Here is a 9,160-nt window from a genome sequence, read left to right on the forward strand (position 1 = left end):
CTGGCCGTAACAGAAATTGGGGTCTCGTCCGGGATACTGAAAATATCTTATTCAAAATTTGTTTGGTAATATTTATTATAACTAGCCAACAAAATTCTACAAAATGGCATTTGATGCCGATAAATTTTTGAAAACGCCAGACCTGGAGAGTTTTGATAATTTAAAGAAAGAGGAAGAAGCGTTGCTTTTTAAACATCTGAAATTAGATTTTAAAGTTTATATGAGAAAACAAATTATACAAAATTTGGTAATAGACAAATTAGTTGACGTAGAAATTTTAGGTGAAGAGGCTCTTGATCTTAAATGTTGACGCCTTTAAATTAAAACAGCTTGAATTAGAACATAAACTTAAATTAAATGAACTGGAAATGAAGGAGACGGAGAAAATAAAAGAACTTGAAAAGAAGGAAAGATTGTAAATGGATAAAAAAGAAAAGAAAATGAATTTAAATTAAAAGAACTTGAAATGAAGTTAAAAGAACTTGAAATGAAGGAAAGGCTAGAGATGAAGAAAATGAAAATTGAAATGGTAAAAGAAGAATGCAACACTAAGTCCAGACGAAATCAGATTATTTTGATGCAGCAAAAAATATAGTTTTGGTTCCTATATTTTGTGAAAAAACAGTCGATAAATATTTTCCACAGTTTGAGAAAATTGCTCGTAATTTGAATTGGCCAAAGCCGTATTGGACTACAATGCTACAAAGTGTTTTAGAGGGTAAGGCCGCTGAAATATACTTCGCACTTCCATTAGAAAAAATTTCCGATTATGACACGGTAAAACAGGAAGTTTTGAAAGCGTATGAGCTAGTACCAGAAGCATATAGACAGAACTTAAGATCTTATAAAGAGTTTGTGGAATTTGCTCGGGAAAAAGAAGATCTATTTGATAAATGGCTTACTTCAAAGAAAACAGATAACAAGTTTGATAACATAAGACAATTGATGTTATTAGAAGAGTTCAAACAATGTGTTCATTTAGACTTAAAAACACATTTAGACGACAAAACTGTTGGGACAATATATGATTCAGCTGTAATTTCAGATAATTATACCCTTTCACATAAAAAAAGTTTCAAGGGTCAAAATGGTAATACTTCTAGTGGAAATTACAAAAATCAAAGCACTGAGCGTACTGGTAGTAAGCCTGTTGCACAAAATAAGAGTCAGTCTAATTATAATATGTCTAGTCCAAAATTTGATACTTTTGAGAAGAGGTCACTGATTTGTGCTTATTGTAAGAAAAATGGTCACCTGATGGCTGATGGTTTTAGACTCCAGAAGAAGCCGAAGTCCAGTGTTTGTACGACACCTTATATTACCAGTACGTTGGAATGTCCTTCGAGTCAGGCTTTTAAGTCCAGTTTTTGTGATTACATGGAGGAATATAAACCCTTCATGTCTGATGGGTTTGTTTCTATTGTTGATGATACCACTTTTACGAGTTTACGGGACACTGGAGCTTCTCAGTCTATATTGTTAGAAGGTATGTTGCCTTTGTCCGAGAAGACTTCTGTTGGTGCCACCGTTTTGTTACAAGGTGTAGAGTTAGGTTGTATAGATGTTCCTTTCAATCGTATTTATCTGTAGTCAGATTTGATAACTGGACCAGCTATTGTGGGTGTTCGTTTTAATCTCATTTTGAGGGTGTTACATTACAGGGAATGATCTAGCTAGGAACAAAGTGGTTGCTGAACCAATTGTTACAAGTGAACCGATGGTGGATGTTAAATTACCCGAAGATGATGCCTAATTCTATCCAGCTTTTGTTGTCACTAGGGCAATGGCTCGAAAACAACAAGATGAGGATTTGAAAGAAAACCAGTTTTATTACATGGACCTTTCTGACACTTTCCTAGCCGACATTAGACTTCCTAGCCGACTTTGAGAATTTCAAAAGAAAAGATAGGGTCACCGTGAGTTTTTTCCGGCTAAAATACAAAATAGGAAAATTCCATGTAGAATCCTTCAGAAAATACACTATTTTAGAGTTACCTCCCCTTAAAATGGCAATTTAAAAAAAATAAAAAACAAACAAAAATAATCAACATTTGCAAAAATATTAATATTTATAAGTTATATTCTTATAAATTGGTTCTTTTAAATTAAAATTTATATTAAATATCTGTATTCCTGCATCAAATTTTGCTAACTTGATAGAACATCTGGACCTTTGGTTCACTGTTTTTTACAATCCAAGATAGAGGAAGACACCCATACCCCCTTAATATAGATTAACATGTCTTCTGTCTTAAAAATCTTGTACTTGGATATAAGATATTGAATATAATCCACTTAATCATGTCATAACAATGATTTGTTTTGTGATTTATTTGTCATTTATCAGAAAAGAGAACTAAAATTGTGAACATTTTATCAGTTCTAAAAAATGAAATTGAAACACAAATGTTATATCATCCAGAAAAATAGTTTAACAAATCAGTCAGGACATACAAGAGCAGGGGGGTCAATAGCTCCGTCTTTGGTCTCTTCTATATTCTTCTTTTTACTTAACTGAAATATTCGATAACAATTTACACATTTGATAAATGACTGTAATAAATTACTCACCATTTCATGAAATTATTTGTCAAGCCATGAGGCTAGTCATGCTTAATCATATTGATCATAGTATTTCGGTTTGAACTAGTCTAAGATAGTTCAGGGGTATAGAAAAAAAATGACAGAATTTTCTTATACTTTGTGAAATTTAACTTTGAAGTATTGTTAATGAAAAAATGCAAAAACAATGGGGGTTACCGGCCATCTAAGAGATATTTTGACCTCTGAAAATGAGTGCAAATAGGTTATATGGAAATATAGGAAAAATGGACAAAAAACACTTTGATTGAATTTTCAAAGCAAAATGAATGACAGAAGTTGCTCATTATTTCATACTGTAAAGCTTCATGTCTCTATTTTATCGAATTGAAATAAAATTTGGGGGTCACCGGCCATCCAAGAGATTGTTTGACCTCTGAAAATGAGTGCAAATAGGCTAAATATAGGGAAAACAGACCTCTTTGGTTTAATTTGCAGAGCAAAATAAATGACAGAAATTGCTCATTATTTCATACTGTAAAGCTTAATGTCTCTTTTTTATAGAATTGAAATAAAATTTTGGGGTCATCGGCCCACCAAGAGATTTTTTGACCTCTGAAAATGAGTGCAAATAGGCTAAATATAGGGAAAACGGACATACAATCTCTTTACTTGAATTTTCAGAGCAAAATAAATGACAGAAGTTACTCATTATTTCATACTGTAAAGCTTATTGTCTCTATATTATAGAATTGAAATAAAATTTGGGGGTCACCGGCCATCCAAGAGATTTTTTGATCGCTGAAAATGAGTGCAAATAGGCTAAATATAGGGAAAACAGACATAAAATCTCTTTGGTTGAATTTGCAGAGCAAAATAAATGACAGAAGTTGCTCATTATTTCATACTGTAAAGCTTAATGTCTTTATTTTATAGAGTTGAAATAAAATTTGGGGGTCACCGGCCATCCAAGAGATTTTTGGACCTCGGAAAATGAGTGCAAATAGGCTAAATATAGGGAAAACAAGACATAAAATCTCTTTGATTGAATTTTCAGAGCAAAATAAATGACAGCGGGGGCATCATCTGTGTCCCTTTGAACACATTCCCCATTTATTTTTTTAGAAGTTATTATTGATTAATATTAATTTTAACCATGACTGTATGGCATGTTATATTTTAATATTTTATGATGGATTTAAATGAGTAGTAATTGTTGCATTAGAAATTTGAATTGAGATCATTGTTGGAATAGGGGAAAGGGGGTCAGTTTTTCTAATTTCATATTTCAGAAATTAAATCTGAATTTCTTCAAATATTTTTTTTTTGAGAGGATTAATATTTAACAGCCAAAGTGAACTCAATTTTAAGCAAAACAAAAATATTTTAAGTTCATTAGACCACATTCATTCTGTGTCAGAAACCTATGCTGTGTCAACTATTTTATCACAGTCCAAATTCAGAGCTGTATCCAGCTTGAATGATGCGTCAATACTAGCCCAAACCGTTAGGGTTTGACCTCTGCGGTTGTATAAAGCTGTGCCCTGCGGAGCATCTGGTTATTATTGTGCTTAAACCATGATTGTGACAACATATGAAACGTGTGAGCTGACAGTCTGCTAAGTTTTTTCCATAAGTCTCATTCTGACTTTCTATCTGACAGGTTTTTATGTGTCAATATTTGTGTTTCAAAATAAAAGGAAGATGTGGTATGATAATTGATTGTTAATGAGGCGACTCTCCGCAATAGACCAAATGACACAGAAGTTAACAGCTACAGTTCAAAAGCCGTTATCGCATAGTTAGCTATAAAAGGCCCTTCAATGACTAATGAAAAACAATTCAAATGAGAAAACTGAAGGCATTTTAATGTACAAAGTGATGAACAAAACAAATATGTGACACAACAACAAAAGACAACAACTGTCTGAATTACAGGTTCATGACAAGGCTTCCAAAATTTCCTAACGACAGCCGGACATTTTACAAAGAAATATTTTTGACGGTCAATGATCAGCTGGATACTTAAATGTAACTGAGAGGATGCATTAGATATATGTGTCTAAGTAATTAGAAGTGTTATATGCAATAAAATTATTTATAACTGTTTTGTTTTCTTCATTCTAAAAATGAATTAAATATTATCCTCGGTATTGTGTCATTTTTCTGTGTATCGTATTATACAGGAACCATCATTGCATCAGTCAGCTTAAGTACCTGACTTTTCTCATGTTTTTTGTTTTTGTTTAAAACTTCATGACTTGGGACGGGCACATACAAAATGTGGTGGGGTTAATGTTTGAAGGTGACAACCCTTCCCCTTAACCTGGGACAGTGCCTGTGGTGTAAATTGGTACAACATATGGGTTTTATCAATTTGTATTATTCATTTTTGAACTCTGAATCTATCGAAAAGTAGATTATCACAGATACATTTGCAGAATGAGTTGTATGAATAGTTAGGATCCTTGTCTTACAAGCTTTATGAAGCAAGAAAAATGTGACGAGGTTTGTATGTACATAAAAGTCTGTCTTTTTCTTCTCTACTGTAGGATAGTAAGTGGTTCAAATAAAAATGTATGCCTCTTGAGACTAAAATTAAATGCAATAAAAATCAGCCCCAAAAAAGCAAATTTTAATAAAAGAGGGACGAAGGATACCAAAGGGACAGTCAAACTCATAAATCTAAAACAAACTGACAACGCCATGGCTAAAAATTAAAAATACAAACAGCAAAACAATAGTAGACATGACACAACATAGAAAACTAAAGAATAAACAACACGAACCCCACCAAACACTAGGGGTGATCTCAGGTGCTCCGGAAGGGTAAGCAGATCCTGCTCCACATGTGGCACCCGTCGTGTTGCTTATGTGATTACAAATTCGGTAAAAAGTCTAATTCGGTAGGTCACATTCATGAAAGGGAAGGGGATTGTAGTTACGACGTAAGGAACATATCCGATATCATTTGTGAAACAGTTATTCCATAACGGTCAACCAACTCGTGATGGCGTCCGTAAAATTTACGAAGGGATGATTTCAACTTCACCATTTGGAACTCTTGGTTTAATAGCTTTCTTGTGAGCAGTAACCCTCTATCAAGAAAATCATGATAGGAAATGCAAGCACGGGAATATCGCATCAATTGGGATGCCTCGTATGCATGTGCTGCTGGATTGTTGCTACTTAGAAATGGAAAGTTCACAATTGGAAAGCTGAAATCATCTCTTTTGTCGTAAAGTTTTGTTTTCAACCGACCCTCATTGTCAATTTCTAGATGTAAGTCAAGATATGAAGCCAACTTAACTATATCTGTAGTATCCTTTATCTCCAATTCGATGGGATAGATGCGTTCCACATAGTCACCAAATTTTGAATTGTTTAGTGAAAGAACGTCATCTATATAGCGGAAAGTAGAGTTAACGGATATTGCTAACTTCTTATCTTTCTTCCTAAGAAGTTCCTGCATGAAGTCAGCCTCATAATAATAAAGAAACAAGTCGGCAAGTAGACGGGCACAGTTTGTTCCCATTGGGATGCCGACAGTCTGTTGAAAAACACGTCCTCCGAACGTTACAAATATGTTGTCAATCAAGAAATCAAGCAATTTTGATAATATCGGTTTCAGAGAATTTTTTGTTTGAATCAGAGTGATTCTTTACAAAGTATGATTTATCCCTCCCTAAGACAAGATACTTGTATCTACGTAATAACTAATAACTATAGCTGTAGTATGCATTTTTAAATGTAAATGCAATGTATGTGCTAGGGCCTACATTGACCGTGAATTATTTCAAGTGTTTTTGGCCCAAGTTGTTTTAAAAACATAACGTACTATTAAATTATTACATTTAATATACTATGCCATTTGTAATTTCCTTACTATTTAAAGTACATTTTGAACATATGGGAGGATCTAGAGACGGCCCTGGGAAACATTTGGTTAATAATATAGGGAATCACTGGAGCATGACCTGAGCAGGTCCCCTCTTAGGCAGTCAGTGAGCCCCCACTTATGAAAAATTCTGGATCCGCCACTGGGATTATTTATTCAACAAAAACATTCATGAGTTTTAAATTACTGGAAAATATCACATCTTCATACAAGCCCCCCCCCCCCCATTTTTTTTCATCCAAAAACCTCCTTAACAAGCTAAAAGGCACATACGGTAATTTTGACTTTTGAATAACTTTAATACATTCGACATGTCTGATACATGTACATCAAATTAGTCTTTAAAAACATTTTGTCTATAATATATATCTTATAATTGCCATGAAACTTGGTCCACAGGCTTTTAATTTAGTAAGCTCTGGTCACACAAAGTTGGTTAAGATCGGTTAATTCCTACTATCCTATTAGATAGGAGCATAGTTAATTTATCATCCTTTGGTTTTATCTTTATTTGCAAAATATAGACTCTAGTGTGAACATTTCATACACCTTTAAAAAATATGCATTAAAGATGAAGTATTTAAGGAGTTGAAATTATACTGTAACTTTTGTTCATGAATGGACCAACTGAAAAAGGTTAAAAAGTTATGAAGCCATCAAGAGAATATAACACCCACTTTGCGCAGGTGTAATTTTTAAAAGTTTGCTTTTAATGTCTTTAACATGTTAAAGAAATGCACTTCGAAATAACTCTGTAGAGACCTAACAAGCTTTTAAATTTAGAAAAAAATCATTTTATGACAAGACCCCTTTTCCTGTTTAGGTAGTAAAAGTTTTGTTTTTCTTTCATGAAGGTTCTGTAGGATCAAATATATTATAGGAGGGTCAGGAAAAGTTTAAAGAATAGAGAATAATGCATGTAATGTTCACAATACATTTGTAAATAAAGAAAATAGACATACCTCATGTACATGTAACAATGAAGAAAAAACGGGTGTTAAATTATAAGAATTACAGAAAAATGGAAAAAAAAAAAAATAAATAGAGATAAATGGTATAAAGAATTAGATAAGAATGAAATGAAGGACCCTCCATCCAGAACATCGGTAGAAAAGGTAGTTTTGTGAAATGATTCATTTTTAAAAATAATTTATACAGTCTAAATCCCGCTAACATGTTAAACCCTGCCACATTATTTATGTATGTGCCTGTCCCAAGGCAGGAGCCTGTTTTTCAGTGGTTGTCGTTTGTTTATGTGTTACATATTTGTTTTTCGTTAATTTTTTTTTATACAAATAAGGCCGTTAGTTTTCTTGTTTTCTTGTTTGAATTGTTTTACATGGTCATATCGGGGCCTTTTATTGCTGACTATGCGGTATGGGCTTTGCTCAATGTCGAAAGCCGTACGGTGACCTATAGCTGTTAATGTCTGTGTCATTTTGGTCACTTGTGGATACATTGAAGTTGTCTCATTAGCAATCATACCACATCTTTTTATATAGATGGGATATGTTCTAAATTTTAAGTGTGCTTGCTTAACCAAAAATGTAACAACTGGAATCCGGGCAAAATCAACTGCATTCGCGTTCGAATAATCCAAGTTTACAACAAGAAAATTCTGTTTGCATATAAATGTATTATATAAACCGCCTACTTTCATGAATCATGACCTTTTCTCCCAGAAACGCAAATGGTCTGAACCCTATGCAAATGACATACATTGTATTTCACAGGTCCACAAATTTTCAAATCTATTACATGATAGAAGTACCATGAGCTATGCCTATGGTCAACTTACATGTATTATTTATTTTCGGCCTGAAAAAGGGGGGGGGGTCATTATTTTGTTGTTCGACACGGATATTGTTTTGAAATTATTTCCGCTAATTTTACGCTTACATATTATTTTTCAGTGGTCGTGAATCGCTCTTTGAGCATGTATATTCAATTCATTAGTACTTACTTTTCAGTTTAAATTTCCCCCTTTTCATGATTTGTTTACATCCATCTTTCGCATGTTTGTCAGACCTTTCCTAGTGTAAGACAAAGGTGAAACTGCTTCATAAGCTACCAAAATGAAGATCGTTTACTATAATTTCGATCTGCATTACAGTATTCATGAAAAGCAGTTCACGTCTTCGATTAATGTGAGTTATTCTCTCTTCATTCTTCTCCTACGTCAAAACATGCTCCATATTTATTTTTAGAACGGAAGTACTATTTCGATAATGACAATAGTAACAATAAACTTTATTAAGTTTTAAAATGGTATTTAAGAGTTATTCAACTCTTTCTCAATGTATTTGAATAAAAAAGATTATTTAAATGATCATATTTTATTGTTATGGAAAATTACGACAATGTACATGACTTACGATATCATTGCGCAACTTTATGCGCAGACGGCGCGAAAATTTAAACCCCCGAACTACCTTAAATACGAAAACAAATGACGGACACAATCCGTTTTTGTTGTTGTTTATATTTCTTTCTTATATGATTGTTTATATATAGGATCACTAAATAATGTATATATATTGTGCTGGTATGAATACTTTGAAAAATGCAACTAAAACAAGATATACATATAAGATATATTTTGCTAATCGAATCTCTTGGTTTCATAAGCTAATAATAACACAAGGAGGAACCTTAGCGTCATTGTGGTAGCGCTAAGGGACATTGTTTACAACCAGGAGTGAAATAAAATATTGAAAATTA

The sequence above is a fragment of the Mytilus galloprovincialis genome, chromosome 14 (genome assembly GCF_965363235.1).
Source record: "Mytilus galloprovincialis chromosome 14, xbMytGall1.hap1.1, whole genome shotgun sequence".
NCBI lineage: Eukaryota > Metazoa > Mollusca > Bivalvia > Mytilida > Mytilidae > Mytilus > Mytilus galloprovincialis.